The 17564-nt window shown below is 39.2% G+C and overlaps 1 protein-coding gene and 1 pseudogene across 6 annotated transcripts in view; one reads left to right on the forward strand and one right to left on the reverse strand.

The window, feature by feature from the left end:
• Positions 1-1685, reverse strand: part of SPART (spartin) — a 45806-nt gene extending 44121 nt beyond the window's left edge. Inside the window, exons 1-2 of one of the 6 annotated variants that reach the window (XM_069080344.1) lie at positions 1516-1685; positions 1006-1223 (exon numbers count right to left, since the gene is read on the reverse strand). The gene's annotated coding sequence lies outside the window, so the exon portion shown is untranslated. The other 5 variants (XM_069080349.1, XM_069080345.1, XM_069080346.1 and 2 more) reach the window with 5 other exon arrangements.
• Positions 1686-16539: 14854 nt separating this feature from the next.
• LOC138155096 (large ribosomal subunit protein eL29 pseudogene) lies at positions 16540-17271 on the forward strand (annotated as a pseudogene).
• Positions 17272-17564: the final 293 nt, after the last annotated feature.

The following is a 17564-nucleotide window of genomic DNA, read 5'->3' on the forward strand; positions in this document are numbered from 1 at the left end:
GGAGAGAACTGATAGGTTGGAGATGCCTTAATTCATGACATTGCATCCTTAAAATAATTTTTTCCCAATGAAATTTAAATTATTTCTTAAAAGAATATATAATAAAAATGGATACATATCTAGTTATAATTTTTGAGGCTTCTACTTCAGCCACAAGATCCAGTCTCAAACATATTCATAAAGTCACAAGTGAAGAAGTGGAAGGGCATAAAAAGTCTCATGTACCTTATTTAAACATCAAAGAGGGGCGGCTAGCCATGCGTTGACTATAGACACAGACAAGTCCCAAGATAAACAGCACCACCCTCACTGATTATGACCCAGAAGAACCTAGCCAAGATCACAAATGTGACATATGTGATAGTTAAATCTTCACATCTCCACTAGTTTTGCTGATGGTAATTATGCCTTGTCCTGAGATGTTCCCCAACCAGTAAACTGCCTGAAGGAAGAGACTGTCTTTTGCTTCTTTTAGTACCCCCAGAGCTTAGCTAGGGACTTAATACAAGTTTATTTAATTGAATCACAGAGATCAAAGCACTAGGGGGTTCCAGAAGTTGAGTCGGACTGAATACGACTTAACAACAAAGGATCCAAAATAGGATTTTTCTTTTAAATGGGGGGGGGGGGGGGAATCGGAGAATCGGGAAAGGAAATCAGCTAGATCGAATGCAGTCTCCCAACCTGCTGACTACACCGGAATGGATCTGATTCCTACAGTGCAGGACAGTTAGCTCATCTGCACATTCCTGCTTTCCAGGACTCAGCGGGTGGAGAGGGGTGCCCGGAGCGGGCAGGGATACGCGGACTCAGCAGTTCGGCACGCCCCTTCTTGGGCTGCCATCTCCCCCCTACACACGCACTCACACGCACTCACGCCCTCCACCCGGTCTCTTTCGCGCTGACTCAGCACGCGCCCGCACCAGTGACTCTACGCGGGAAAAGCCGACATTCCGGGGACTATCCCTGGGCTGGGCTGAACTCGAAACTCGCCCCGGCTTTTACCTGTCCAAGCTCTGGCTCGTCAGCGCCAGCTCTCAGAGAGGCGGAGACGCCAGCTGGATGCCGGCGGGCACTGACGGTCCAGGGCCACCTGCCTCCAGAAGGCCGCAAGCAGCCCGCACTGGGGGTGGGGGTCGGAGAAATGCCAGAACTCTCCGCGCTCCTCTCCCCGCCCCTTGGGCAGGCCGGGCCAGGCTCGTGACGTCCGCCCAAACAGCGTCCTAGGGAGGGGGGAAGGGAGGAGAAGCTCGATCCAGGCCCCGCTCCCGCTCCCCCTCCCCCCTCGCGTCTCCGTTCACCCGGCAGGCCCGTTTCCAACGGCCGAGCCCGAACCGTCTCCCTCGCCCAGGGCCCGTGGGTTAGCGGCCAGCTCCCCGAAACCTGAGTTTCCCTCTCAGGTGTCACCCATCCGGCGGGGTTTCCCACACCCCCATCGCCCGAATACCCCCGCCCCCTCTTATAGCCTTTCTCCTCTCCAAGCCCTTCGCCCCCAAGGACGACTAAAACCCTCACCCCCAGCTGTTCGGGACTAGGGTGAAGACCGAGACGAGTGAGCGCGTGACTGGAACCTCAGCGCGAGATCTAGAGCCAAAGCCAGGGCAGTGACTTCAGCTTTATTTACTACCGAATCGGCCTAGGTCGCCTACAGCCCCGCCCCCTCCTTTCCCAGGCCCGTCTCCCCTCCTCCCACTTTCTCCCTCACCCCTGCGCAGGCGCTCTGGAGACTGCGAAGCCTAGCTAGGGGGCGTGCTCATCCTGGACCGCTTAGTCCCGGGTGCAGAGCTGCCAGCCTTGCGTGTTACCGTAGGAGTAGAACAGTGAGCGATCGCCTCCGGCCACTAGAGGGCACACCTGGCAAAACGTGCCGCGCTTCTTCCTTAGGGGGTGGTATTTTTAAAATAATATTTACAATTATTTGTTTCTTGGGTTGTATCATTATAACAGCTTGCATTTATATAGCGCTTTAACACTCGAAAAGCGCTTTAATCTGTTAATATGAATCACTTATTTGTATATTATCGTATATTTATAAGATATATATATATATATAAAATTCATTAATATTTGTGTTGTATTGCTATTGCTATAAATATTTTTTTATTTTTAAGAAGAAATTATCAAGTTCTAATGCCCTGAAAATTTTCTGAATGGATAATTACAACTTTAAATAAAACATCCCCCTGGAAAGGATCCCACTAGGTGTAGTTAGAAGGGTCTGGGGACATCAACGCCCCCACTGACACCTCCCTGGACCTCAAGTGCTTCCTTGTTGTGAAGTAGGAGCATAAACATTAGAATACTATGTAAATGTCAATGATCTTCACAGAAATTAAAGGTAAACTGGCTTGTGTAAATTAAGAGTAGTGCATATAAGGGCTGCCCACCACCTGACAGAGAAGTCATGGATTCAGGGTGGTGAATGACATGTATATTTTTTTGGACACAACCAGTAAGCAGGTTTTTTTGTTTTTGTTTTTCTCCCTGGGGAAAGGGGAGGGGGGTGGAGAATTGTTTTTTTGTTCATTGAAAAAAAAATTTTAAGTGGTATCTTTAGAGAGTGTCAAGAGATCTTAGTAAACGAAAAATTATATAGTTTTTCCTCATAATTAAAAAAAAATGTGTCATTTGGGGAAAGAATAGAATATACTTCCCTCTCTCAAAGTTTTCTATTTCTTCAAAGCGCCACAAAATTTGCAATATACTTTATGTAACAGGCCTCAGTGTTCTGGAGAGCAAAAATAATCTTTCACCATTGATCTGAACATTTTCAGATTTGATCTTTTAAAGAGATATTTTAAAATTGTATTTGAAAAGCACAGCAATATAAGGTTTTTTTAAGGCAAAGATGGGGCTTGAATGAGTCACTTAATTACCCTAACTCATTTGACAAAATGTTACCTGCTAATACTTTTGACAGATGAGAACAATCAATCAGAGGTCTGAATAAGGTAAAACCTGTTGGAAGTTACAGGAATGTAGAAAGAGCACTGGATTTAGAATTAAAGAACCTGGTTTTGAGACCTAGCCCTGCTGCTTATTAGCTGGGTGACCTTAGACAAGTCAGGCTCTCTGGGCCTAAGTTTATGTATCTATAAAATGGGGCAAATAGAACATTACAGGACTGCTGCCATGATGAAAAAGCATTTTATAAAACTTAAAAGTGCTATATAAATCTATTTTTTCAATTGACAAAACTTTTTCTTTTTTTTAGATTTATTGATACATTTTATTTCCACCTATGATATTTCGTAAACCCTCCTAATAATGACTTTTAAATAACATTTTTAACATTTTCAAAGCATTTTACATATATCATCTAGCAAATTTGATGAAAACAGGTGGGATGGATTCTTCAAATTTGATCCAGACTATGGTTCTAACATTGAACACTGTATTTGACTAGAGTTTAGGTGCCTCTCACTGTTAACCTTTTTAAACATTGTAGTCCTTAAACTTTTAACTTTACTTTCTTTACTCTGCATTATCTCATAAAAACATTAACCATCTCTGAGTACATATTTTGTTTTCAGCTTTTTGTTATTACAAACATTGCTGTTCTGGAATGTTTTTGTGCCCTGTGGGTCTTTTCTTTAAGTCAATAATCTTCCCAAGGTAAATAGTCCCAATAGTTCTATGTATCCCTGAGTAAAAGGATGTAAATAATTTAGTAACTTTTCTTTGTAATTCCAATCAACCATAGCCTTTCCTTTAGGTGTGAAAATTCCTTGATCAATTTAGAAGTCATTGAAAGCTATTAGATTAAAGGAAGTGTCACTGTACTTAAAGTATTGGCAGTCTTTTTTAAAAAATACATATATACATATCCATATTTCATTAAATGTTTCCCAATGCCATGTGAATTTTTTTGACATTCATTTGTAAAAATTTTGAGTTCCAAATTCTCTCTCTCCCTCCTATTCATCCTTTCTCCTTGAGAAGGTAAGCAATTTGATGTTGATTAAACATGTAAAGTCATGCAAAACACATTTCCATTTTGCAAAAGAAAACACACACACACATACGAAACAAGCAAAATAAAGTGAAAAAACTATGCTTCAATCTGCATTCAGAGTTCATCGGCTCTCTGAAGGCAAATGGTATTTTTTATCAGAGTGCTTTGGAATTGTCTTGAATCGTTGTCTTGACTAGAATAACCAGGTTTTTCACAGCTGATCATCCTTACCATATTGCTGTTACTGTGTACAATGTTGTCTTGCTTCTGCTCACTTTTCTTTGCATGAATTCATATAAGTCTTCCCAGGTTTTTCTGAAATCTTCCTGCTCATTATTTCTTGTGGTACGATAGTATTCCATCATAATCATGTAACACAACTTGTTCAACCATTCCCCAGTTGATGGAAATCCCATCAATTTCTAATTCTTTGCCATCACAAAAAGAGTGACCATACATATGTTTGTACATATAGGTCCTTTTCTCTTTTCTTTAGGATACAGATCTAGTAGGGATGTTACTGGGTCACAGGGTATGCATATACACAGAGTAGCCTTTCTGGAGAATAATTTGGAACTAAGGTAAAAAATAGTCACTAAACTATGCATACACTTTGACCCAGTGATACCTCTTCTAGGCCTATGCCTCAAAGAGATCAGAGAAAAAGGAAAATACCCCAAATGTATAAAAATATAGTGACCAAGAACTGGAAACTAAAGATGTGCTTGTCAAATTGGGAAATGACTGAACTAATTATGGTATATAAATATAATAAAATATTATTTTGCCTAAGAAATTATGAAATGTATGGTTTCAGAGAAACCTGGAAATATTTTAATGAACTGATATAGAATGAAGTGAGCAGAATCAGGAGAACAATTTATATAATAATGACAATATTGTAAAGAGAGGCAGCTTTGAAAGAGGTAAGAATTCATCAGTGTAATGACTAACCATGATTCTAGAAGACCAAAGAAGAAAAATGAATGAATAAATGTAGAAAGTATTTACTATGTGCAAAGTACTGTGCTAAACATTAGAGATACAAATAGAAAAGTAAGATAGTTCCTGCTCTCAAAGGGCTTATATTCTAATGAGGGAGGCAATGCATATGGAAGGTCTCAGCTGCAAGTCAGATGGAAAGATCCCATGGTCCTTAGGGCATTGAAGCAAGGTATTTGATAATACCTTTTCTTGAATGTTTCACTGATAAAATCATATCAGTTTCTGATGTAGAATCTTTTAACAGTGTCAAGGACTTTTGTGGCAAGAACTTTATTTTCTGAGTCTTCAGAAGCTATTGCTACAGCACCTACAGGAGTAATTGCTAGGCTGTATCTCCACAATGGTTTCTTCCCAGTATGGTGGCTGTGGTCATGGGACTGGAAGTATGGTTTTCTAAAAACTCTTGGGTTCTGGATCCTGGGCTATTTCCATCAGGGTTTGAGAGGAGAGAGTATTCACCCACATCCCAACAGAGAGGTGACAGGACTCAGGATCAGAATGAAACTTTTTTTGGATGGAGGGGAAGCCCATCTTGTAATCTGTTTTTCTTGACTATTTTATAAAAATCTGCATATTTACTATAAAGGGTAGGGTTTTTTCCCTTTTAAATTGGGGAGGAGTAGGGTGAGAAGAAAAAATATATGCCTCATAACTTTTAATTAAAATTTTAAATTTTAAATTTTAAAATTTCAAATTAATTTAATTTTTAAAATATCCAAGTATTTCTGGGGTCCAAAAAAAAAGTTTACTACTATTCAGAGATAACTTGATCACACCCTATGAGTGATCTATAAAACAGCAAGTCAATTCAGAACTTCATAATTTAAGTGTATAGCATTATCAAGGGGAGAGAGAGAGCTATTCTAACCTAGTTCCTGAGAAGGAATTGCTTTTTGGGGGAATCAGGAGGGGGATGGGGAAGAACTTGAGTCATCACTGTGAGTGGTGAAACTTAGAGTACTATATCATAATCTGATATCTGTAGTTATTTCTCAGTTGTTATGAGATATTAGACTACTTCTTGTCAATAGATCTGACTTTGACTGTGTCTTCAATTGCAGCATCCTGAATGGCTTATGTTATCATAGATCTTATCAGGGCAATGGATACTAGATTTTTTCCACTTGTCACACTGGTAGAAACCAAATGATATTGGAGTAGCAGGTATATGTTTCATAGCTATGAAAGCAGCTGGGTAGCACTTCTACTTGTAAACTTCACTGACTTTGTTAATACCTTATTCCTCCCTGCTCATGCTTAATCCATAATGAATGTTGCTAATAGCAGGAATTTCAAATGCTAGGACAAACTAGAAGGGGAAAAAGATTTTAGTTTTGGGAGCTTTACAAATCATACTAGCTAAAAATCCTTATACTTACTTGTTTTGTTGTTATTGTCAAAGAGATACTAGTTTTTTCACCATTAAATTAGCCTGCTGAAGAGCACAAAGACAGCAGCAGTCTATAAACTCTTCACACTTACTAGTAGTTACAAATACTAAATAGAGTCCCTAGATTATGGCGTAGTGGATGGAATGCTGTCAGTGAGGTACTTTTGTCTCTGTACCCACAGAACTTAGCTCAGTGCTAGGGACATAGGGCAACTCCATGATTTATGCCCACTTCTGGGTTATAGTTTAAGGGCTGAGAGAAGCACTTTCAGTCATGAAGGAGCAAGGCTGCTGAGGAGAAATATAGCTTTCTCTGCAAAGGGAGCAAGGACCCTGAAAAGCGGTATTATTTCTGATCCTAAGGGACTTGGGGCCTAGAGGAATGTTATTGATTGAGATTCCGAAGGATCAGGGCACTTCCTTCTTAAGGACCAGAAGTTAAGTGACCACACCCACCTTGGAAGAACCAAAAACTTCCAACCTCCTGGAACCAGCTTTGAAAACAACAGTTTGGAAAAACCCTGAAGCTTGGGACCACCCCCCTCATTGCTCCTCCCACACCAGGGACAGAGCCCAACTTTAGCTTAAAGTTCATTCAAGAAATAGATTGGGAAAAATAAGGGCACAACAAAAAAGAACCTGACCACAAAAAGCTTAGTTTGGTGAAAGAGAAGATTGAGGCATAAACTCAGAAGAAGACAATGATATCAAAACAACCATAAGCAAAGCCTCAGAGAAAAAAAAAGTGAATAGGAAAAAAGATCAATAAGACTTTCTAGAAGAGTTCAAAACAATTTTCAAAATCAAATAAGACTAGTGTAGGAAGATTTATGTAAAGAAATAAGAGCAAGGGAAGAAAATTATGAAGACAATTAACAGCTTGGCAGAAGAGGCACAAATTCATCGAAGAGAACTCCTTAAAAAGCAGAATTGGCCAAATGAAAAAAGAGGTACAAAAACTCACTGAAGAAAATAATTCTTTAAAAATTGGAATCGGGCAAGTGGAAGCCAATAACTACATGAGACATCAAGAAACAATAAAAGTAAAAAGAATGAAATAAAAATAGAAGGAAATGTGAAATGTTTCCAATGAAAAGCAACTGATCTGGAGAATAGATCCATGAGGGATAATTTAAGAATTATTGGGCTATCTGAAAGTCACAATCAAATAGTCTAAATATCTAATTCAAGAAATTATAAAGAAAAGCTTCCCCTGATATACTAGTACCAGATGGTAAAATAGAAATCGAACAAGTCTGATGATCATCTCCTGTAAGAGATCGCAAAATGAAAACTCCCCTGAATATTTATAGCTAAATTCCAAAGCTCCTCAGTCATAGAGAAAATACTGCAAGCAGCCAGGAAAAAAAAATTCAAATATTATGGCCACAGTCAGACTCAAACAAGACTCAAGCAGCTACCATGTTAAAGAAGCTTGTAATATGATATTCTGGAAGGCAAAAGACCTAGGATTACAAACAAGAATAACCTACCCAGCAAAACTAAGTATAATCCTTCAGGGGAAAAATAGATATTTAATGAAATAAAGGATTTCCAAGCATGCCTAATGCAAAGACTGGCACTAAGTAGAAAATTTAACTTTCAAATAAAAGACTCAAGAAGCACGAAACAAACATGAAAGAAACATGAGAGACTCAATAAGGTTAAATTGTTTGCATTCTTCTATGGAAAGATGATAGATACACATAATCCCTAAGAAGTTTGTTGTTGTTAGGGCAGTTAAAAGGATTCTAAGCAGACAGTCTTAAAAATGGATGGGGTGAGAAAGAGGGATGCATAGTGGGGAGAGGTTAAGAGTATGGAATCAGACTCCAAAAGCTGAGCAGTAGCAGCAGCAGCAACAGCAGTAGCGAGTGTCAACCTCCTTAACTTTGTCTAGACCATAAATGAGCTGAACTGGAAAGAACTGATGGCACAGGGGAGGCAAGTGAAAAGAAAAACCAAGAGCCTGAAGAGAAAAGGAGAATTAAGGCAGAGAAGGGAGTTCAAGGAGAATCATATGGCCCCTCTAGGCATTCTTTGTTTTTTTACATATGTACTACTGAGTTCCAGGGAAAAAATGCTTAAAGCTTAGGCTTGGGCTCAGGTCTAGGTGAAAAGGTATAATGTACAATATAGATCAGATATAGGGCAGTTTTTTCATTTTCCCACATAAAAGAAATGCTTTCAATAAACACAGAGACTCCTAGTACACATTGACAAAATAAGTATTTTCCTGGGAGACTGAAATTTAACACACCAAGATACAATATCATTTACAGGAATGCTGAATTGGCATTTTACATTTCACTTCTGTATGAAGTTCCCTTCAGGTCAGGTCTTCTCAGAAGCCAAGCCAGTGGTTGTGATCATTCTCCTGCAGTTGCTCATCTAACTCCAAGAAACCTGTGCTAGATGTATAGGGCATGTCCTTCATAGTGTGAGCACCCAGAATCTCCAAACTTCCCAAATTTACAATGTTGCCTTCAGAACTGGAAATATCCATTTTAGGATTGTTGCTTAGCCACCTTTGATCAGCAAAGTAAGCCATAAAACAGAAGAGGCAGCTCATGTTCTGAAATACACTGCTCATGCATGTAGGACAGAGGCCATGGGCTTGCAATCACCATATGGCTGGGGTAGGGGAAAGGTACCAGCCTCCTCCCCCATTCCTCCAGGGACAGTTTTCATAGTTATGTGAAAAGAGAAACAGGAGGGTAAGTCACTCCCATTTCAAATTCCACCTAATCAGTGACTGTTCCTGCTTTAGTGGCTAAGGACCATTCACCATTGAGTCACATTTGTTCCCAGAAATTTCCCAAGGAGCACTAGCACATTGTACTGCCCCCACCTGTTCATATGCATGCACACATATATACAGCTATTATTGACTTATTAAAGTTCTGCTATTTTTGGTACATATTTTAATAAATATCCCTATTTGGTTCTTACTCAGCTGAAGTGAACTTTAGACTTTCAAATGAAGCAACTTCTTCAAGTGATTATCTTAGTTTGTAGTAGGGCAGTTGAGAAGTGTTTCATTAGATGATTGTATCACACTGGTAGGAGTTAATCTAGGTTCCAAGAACTTGTCTTTTTTATATTTTGATAACTATATTCCAATATAATTAGTTTTATTTGTTATTCTATTTGTTTTATTTTGTACATTTAAAACCATTATTTTGAGAAAGGGTCCCTAAACTTCATTTTATTTCCAAAGGGGTCCATGGCCCATAAAATGTTTAACCCCTTTATAGAGAGTAGAAAGTTTGTCAAAGACTAGTCCTGCAGAAAACTGTCTTTGATAATTGAAAGTAACTAAAAATTTAATATGAAAGAAAAAAAACATAATGTTTTTCACTGCTACTTTTAAGAAAAGGGATGATTATAGTAGATAAAACTGGGTGAATTTGGAATGTGAGGTGAGGAGATCATTTGGAGAGAATATCTAGTAATCTACAGCTGGATGAAAAAGAAATAAACTAGGTGGGGGGGGCATCTAGGATGTATATGTATGTTGACTGATGTATCTATGCTGAGGAGGCTTTGCTTTAGGTATTATTGTCACTAAACTGTTTTTCAGTCATGTTTGATTCTGTGACCCCATTTGAGGTATTTATCACAAAGCTACTGGAGTGGTTTTCCCTGTCCTTTTCCAGCTCCTTTTTCAGATGAGGTACTAAGGTAAGTTAAATAGGGTTAAGTGAGTGTCCCTGGCTCTCACAGCTAGTAAATGTCTGAGGCTAGATTTGTATTCAGGAAGAAGAGTTTTTCTGATTCCGAACCCAGTGCTCTATCTACTGCACCACCTAGCTGCCCTTTAGGTATTATTATAGCATTATGAGCTTGGATACTCTTCCCAACTTGTCACAATTGAGAACTTCAGGCCATAACAAAAGAATTGCATGGAAATTGTTTTTGTATTTTACATACTAAGATGTTTTGCATTTGTGATGATCTCACATAAAAAGTATAGGAGGCTTAGAAAAAAAAAACTACCAGGACAGATGATAGTCTTGTGAGTTGATAATAGAAGTATTAGCATAAAGAAAATCCATTCCTTGGTGATGTTATCTGTGATACCAATGTCATTATTATAGGAATTCCCAGATGATAATTTCAAAGATTTTTTATAGGAGTTTCATGAAAGTTCCTTATGTTTATTATTATTACACACCAAGACATGATACAGTTTGCAGAAATGCTGATAAAGTATCTACTTACTAAATCATAACAAAGTGGTTTTCACCAAAACCCTGCTAGCTCCCACATTTCATTTCAACCATAGTGCAAATTTATTGTGCAGTATAACTTTTTCTACTCTTTGTAATAATCACAGAACCTCAGATTTGGCAGGGAGCTCAAAGGATAGTACTTTGACTATCCTTGTTAAGGCAGGCCGGCACAACCTGTTCCTGGGCTACCCTTGGGCCACTTGTGGTAAGCCAAAGGATTTTGTGTGGCCAGTGAAAAATATAGAGGAAAACATCCTTTGTATGTAGAGGAAATCCTTTGGCAGTTTGCAAGCAGCCTGTCCCCCAGGTTGTGCAGACCTATGTTAAGGGATAGTTGCCAAGGAATCTAGTGGCATTTTGTTTTGACTCAATCATGCCCCAAGAACTGCAATATTTAAAAGGGCTGATAGATCTAATCATATGGTATCCCTCTCTTTGAGGAGAAAAGAACAGCCAGATTGATGGCCCTTCTTCCCTAAAGGCAGGATTCAAAAGATGTGGAAAAAGGTAGGCATGATTATAAAATTATCAATGTCTCCCCTTAACCTGTCTGTCTATACAGTGAAGCCCTGTGGTCATACACATATTACATAAGAAACATGCCCCTTATAATTGGAAGACTCAAATTATAATCAGTGAATTTGAAATAAGTGATGACAGGCCTACACAGGCCTGATGACAGCTATACCTTAGAAGTCTTCTATCTCCTTTGGCTTCAGCCTGTCAAAAATATCACTGTATTTCTAAAGTAGTAATTGGGCAAATATGGTTACAATAATTCAGAAGACCACTTTGTTTTTCTATTTCTCTTCAGGATAATTTACCAACAAGGTTGTACAGGTACTCGGGTTCTAAAACAGGAAATTATATTTTTTATAGAGTTCTACATCAAAACTATGAATTGTTCTCAGCAGTTGAACATAATAGCACCATTAGCAATAGGGTTGGCAAGCCAATTTTGACCTGTATTTGCTGACTTTGGCTGGCTTTCATATTGTTGACTTCAAATTCACTTTACATGCCCTATTCAGGTTTCAGAATGGATGAAGTGAGAAAAAGAAAATGCAAATAAGAGTTACTTTGTAACTCTTCCCCAGTCATGCAGAACTGATCATTTTGGGGGGCATTATATTTAATTCTGCTTCTCAAATATTGACTTTTGTTGGTTTGCAATTGTGTTTACATGCCATTTTTATGTATCACCAGGATGAATTTTCCAAAAATAAAAAACAGCAGCATATCCCAGTTGAGTCTGTTTTTTACTGATTTTAGCCACCACGTATCTTTGTTAATGAGTAAAAATGAGACTGAATCACACTAGGTAAGCTTTTTGCTTTCTTTTGCTATTGCATTGCCAAATGGCCTGCTTCAGGATTTTTCTCTAGACACAGTGTTATGGCAATCCCACCTATGTGGCAGCCAGTGCTAAGGACTATAGCCAAGTGACCTTACACCAGGAGTAGATGGTTTTGCTTTTCTTTGATCTTTCTTTTCCTTGAGCAGGCAAACTTTGAGCTTCAAAAGGTTTGGAAGCCTATGGAATCATCTCTCAGAATGACAGCTGCAGCAATATTCACCAGCATGATAGCAGCAGTGATGGCCACCAGAATGACAGTAGCTGACAGTGGTAGAAATATTATATCCATAGGAGAAAGGCTACCAGGCAGAAGATTAGCTAGGTTGCTGCTTTGCTGGGGAGTGTGCGCGTGTGTGTGTGTGTGTGAATTGATCAGAAAATGCCAAGTGATTCGAAATGTCAAATGGCTGGTTAATACCCTTTCAAACTGCTCTGTAGCGTGAGGCTTGCAGCAGATTGCAACTATAGTTATAAATTGTTACTGAATCTCCTTTAAATGGTTCTATTCATGTACAATATTATTTTTATAGGATTAACATTTCTTTCTACTTAAGAATAAATAACTTGGCCCATACATGATGCATATTGTACATTGAGTACCTTTTTAGGGGAAATGTTATATGAGAGCTATAAGTAATATTGTGCTGGGAATTCCAGGACTGGGGTTGATGAAACAATGCATTTAGGAATGGAAAGCCTAATCTCACAGTATCAGCAGTCAATTAGGGGGCTTCTTAGAGATAGGTTCATGACCCAGAGCATCCATGTGGTGACTGAGCATGCTCCAAGGGAGGAAGTGGGAGGGAGGAAAGGGCAATGCTAGCCTTTTCTGCATCACTGGCATTGTTAGATAGAGTCTCTTCTAGAACGCTGCACTCTTTTTGTTTAAGCTTATTTTTCTCTTCTGCTTCCTCTGCCAGCTTCTCTTCCCTCCTGCCCTCCAGATATAAGCCTCCTTCAAAGCTCTATCCTTGATTTTCTCATCTTGGATAGTTGGTCTCACCAGTTTCCATGATTCCACTCTGAGAACTCCCAAATCTACACCTGCAGAAGTTTTGTAGATGCCAGAAACTTAATGTGCCTAAAACCAAGCTTGTCATCTTTCCTTCACAATTTGGTATTCCTGACTATCCTACTTCTGTTAATAGTACCACTGTCTCCCCCCGCCCCCTTCACTCTTTTGTTCTCCTTTACTCTGCTCTCTTTCATCCCTCACATCAAATCATTGTCTGTCTCATTGATTTCTTGCTCTATTTGTCCCCTTACCCCTTTTAAACCATGCCCATTATTCTAGTTCAGACCTTCATTACTTCTACCGTCACAATTCATCTTCTTATCTCCTGCCTTTTCTCCCTCTACGGCATTCCAACATACCATATCCAGATTGAGCTTTAATTAGTTCATGCTACTGCTTAAAAACCTCCTAAAGCTTCCTGATGCCTACCAAAGTCCAAGACTTTATAATGTTTCCGATTTACTTTTGCAGCCTTATTTTACAGTTATCTATTCCCTCTCACACACTCTGTGCTCCAGCTACACTGGACTACTTGCCTTCTCACTAACACAACCCATCATTCTGTTCTTCTCTACCTTTGTTTCGTGTCGTTACTTGTGCCTTTATGGCTTTCCTTAAGTCCTTGCTGATTGAAATCCTACATGTATGAGTAGTTATCTCTTCTTTAAAGCTCTCTCAGCTTCAAACTCTTATTTTTTAATTTCACTGGATTCCAGAAATAGAAAGCTCCTCAGAGACCATCTAGCTGTACCTGAACAAGAACTTCCTTTACATTGCTGATAAGCAGTCATTCAGTTTCTTCTTTCAGATCTCCAGGGATGGAGCTCACTACCTGATGAGGTAACCATTCTATTTCTAAACAGTTTAATTGCTAGGAAATTTTTCCTTAAGTCAAGTTGAAAATTTGTCTCTGAAGTTCCTATGTATTGCTTTCATTTATGGCCGATGGACCTGAGCATTCTGCTCTGGCCTGGTTTGCTTAACCCTGACTTTCTGAACCTGTCTGTTTCATTCTTAAGTGGTCTAATTCTCCTGCTACCTACATCTAGTTTATCAGTTATTTCCTACATTTTATTCTTTTTATTTCTCTTCTAGATTTCTCACTGTAGACTAGAATTCATTTTCCATGACTTTCTTTGCTACCACCAAAACTTTTGTCCTTAAATTATGTGTCACAGTTTTTTCTGAGAAGATGTTTAGCTTCTGACCAGCTTGTCCCCTATGGTTAAGACCCTAGAGACATAGATTGAAGCTTTTGATTTGCAAGGGAGGTGTTCCTGACTTTCTTTGGTGTGCTCTCTCAACTAATAATGCAAAGGCAGGCAGTAGTCATAGCCTAAACCCTTCCCTCTAACCTTCATATTTTTACTGTTCTGTTGGATATTCAGTAAATAATATCAACTCTAGAACACTGTTCATATGAGTTGATTTCTATTCCATAACTTATATTCCACTCCTTTTTGTTTATTGTTTTGCTTAGCTGCTGATCTTCTTTGACAGAGTGGTTAGCATTTACAACGTGACTTATTTCTTCTCTATATTCTTGTCTGGTATGCCTTCTTTTCATTGAGATTCAAATAGGGGTTTAGGTAGGAGCATCATGGCCACTGACTGACTTAATTTTGACAGTTTCTGAAAAGTCTTCAATTTCTTTATTGAAATTGTATTTATTTATGTTTATACATTTATTTATATTCAGATACATTTCATTGCACAGTGGCTCCTGATCACTGTGAGAGTCAATCATAGTTCCTGAGGTCACTGAGATGACTAGTCTCAACTTACTCCTGATCTACAGGTGAGTTAGAAGACAATAACAGTTATCCTTCATGCTGTGTTTTTGTTTGTTTGTTTTTTTGGAGGGGGGAAGGCAAGGCAATTGGGGTTAAGTGACTCGCCCAAGGTCACACAGCTAGTACCTGTCAAGTGTCTGAAGCCATATTTGAACTCAGGTCCACCTGACTCCAGGGCTGGTGCTCCATTCACTGTGCCACCTAGCTTCCCCCATACTGTGTTTTTTTAAATGCTTCCTTTTAGAATGCCAATCAGCCTAAAATAATCCTTTTGTTGGTAATTTTGTAAATTGACTTTTTATAGAACTTTTTTTTTTTTTTACAAATAAAGTACTGGAGAGAGGATTCAGAGAAGATGGCAGAGTAGGTCAGAAAACTTTCGGCTCTCCGAATTTCATAATACAGAAAAGGGGAGTGAATAGTAAAGGAAGTACATAAGACTGTAACTGTACTTAAGGCCCCAAATTTCTAGGATTCAGGATTGCAGTAGATTATGGATGAATCTAGAAGTTCCCACACCTATGTTCCAAGAAATAATTTCTTATGTTTCCTGGTGATTCTAACCTTTCACTCTATCTGGTCTAAAAGGATTTACATCATGCTAAGACCCATATTTCCATTCCCATTGCATCTGGTCATCAAGTAGTATGTTTTGTCCTCTCAGCAGCAACTCCCAATCACCCCCTTGCGGGGTAAAACTAGGCATTTCCCTCCATTACTGGCCCCCAATAGTTTGGGATTAAATGAGAGGAGGGGCTGGCAGCCTCCTTGAGCCTAAAATAACCTTAGAGACTAGTCATCCTACCTTCAAGGATAGAAGTTTTATTCAGATAATGTTTCAGAATTCATATATGCCATAATAAGATAGCAAGAATTAAAAGGGAGAAAACCCACCTCCTTCCTTGTATCTGTCCTATCATCCAACCAGATTTCATAAACCAATTCATTAATATTATTAACATTTCTGCTAAAAGGAGGACCCTATAATCATAAGGCAGTTATATGGTGCTGCTAAAACACACCAGAACTTTTCTTTTAAAAAGTGCTACATCTTTCTCTCTCTCTGGCTACACTGGTTGGAAATTCTCCATTTAGTTTAATACTTTAAAGGCTACAGCAGCATGCAAAAGAATTTCATTGCTTTACTTTTTTTCCCTTAAAAAAAAAGGTTAAGAAAGGTCTCCAGGAGATGTTGAGCTTTATTATGTCTTGTCTGGATAGAGGTTTGATTTGCTCTCTAATGCTGCATGTTGGCAAGGGACGGGGCCCTTACTTTTTCAGTGAGAAACCTCAAATGGTCCCCAGCACAAAAAGAGTTCTTGCAAAAACTAAAAAAGTACTTTAAAGATTAAATAAGAGAGATTGAGGAAAAATTAGGAAAAAAATAAGAAAATAAAGAAAATTATGAGAATCAAAAACTTAAGGAAGAAAATAATTCCTTGAAAACTAGAATTGGACAAGGGGAAGCTAATGGTGTTCCTTTAAGATACCAAGACATCAAGTGCAAAATTAAAAAAATGAAAAAGTAGAAAACAAAGTGAAACATTTCATCAGGAAAACAACTGATCTGGAGAACAGATCAAGAAGAAATAATAAGAATGGTCAGACTACCTGAAAATATGATAAAAAATATTCTTGATACAATATTATAAAAAATTAACAGAGACAGGATTTTCCTCCCACGTGGCCCTTATTTCCCACATTGCCCCATGCTTCTAACTTCTTTCTCTCTCTCCTTTTGGCCTCTTCTGGTCAGTGGAGTGCCTGTTAGCACAGGCTGCGTGTAAAGATGGCTAAGTCTAAGAACCATACCACCCACAACCAACCACGAAAATCGCACAGAAATGGCATCAAGAAACCTAGGTCACAGAGATACAAGTCTCTGTAAGGGGCTGACCCCAAGTTTCTGAGAAACATGTGCTTTGCCAAGAAACACAACAAGAAGGGGCTGAAGAAGATGCAGGCCCAAAACGCCAAAGCTGTCAAGGCCTGAGCAGAGGCCATCAAGGCCCTGAGCACCAAGGCCTCTAAAGCCAAGCTCCTCAGGCCCAACATCCCCAAGGCCAGTGCCCAGTGTGCTGGCCACAAGATGGCTACCAAGCATCCAGGTCCTAGGATCGCCATCAAATGTCCAGGCTCCAGCATCACAAAGCCTGACTTTAAGGTTGCCAGAACCACTAACCCCAAAGCTACCAAGTCCACTGACCCCAAGGCTGCCAATCCCACTGACCCCAAGGCTGCCAAGTCTGCCACCAAGGTCAGTAAGTCAGATCCCAAGGCTACCAAACCTGGCCCCAAGGCCACAAAATCTGATGCTAAGTCCACCAAGTCTGACCCCAAGGTCACCAAGTCTGATTCCAAGGCTGTCAAGTCCAATCCCAAGGCAGCCAAGTCTGATTCTAAGGCTGCTAAGCCTGCTGAGTCCAAACCCAAAGATGCTAGGGCTAAAGCTGCTGGTCCCAAGCCTTCAAAATAGATGCTTCAGAACAGAAGGACTTGTTTAAAGCTAAAACCTCCCTTTTTTTCCCAGCCAGGGTATGATTATTCACTATTTTGTACAAATAAAGAAAATGGTGAGTCATAAAAAAAAAAGAAATTAACAAAGAAAATTGCCCTGAAGTTCTAGAATAAGAAGACAAAGCAGAAATAGAAAAAAAATCCACCAATCACCTCCTGAAAGAGACCCTAGAAAGAAAACTTACAGGACTATCATAGCCAAGTTTCAAATCTCCCAGGTTAAGGAAAAAAATATTGGAAGTAACAAGAAAAAAACTTTAAATATCATGGATCTACAATAAAGATTACACAAAATGT

This window comes from Petaurus breviceps, unplaced genomic scaffold (genome assembly GCF_028583685.1).
Source record: "Petaurus breviceps papuanus isolate PSGF00001 unplaced genomic scaffold, PetGlider_PUasm1.0 91133, whole genome shotgun sequence".
Lineage (NCBI taxonomy): Eukaryota > Metazoa > Chordata > Mammalia > Diprotodontia > Petauridae > Petaurus > Petaurus breviceps.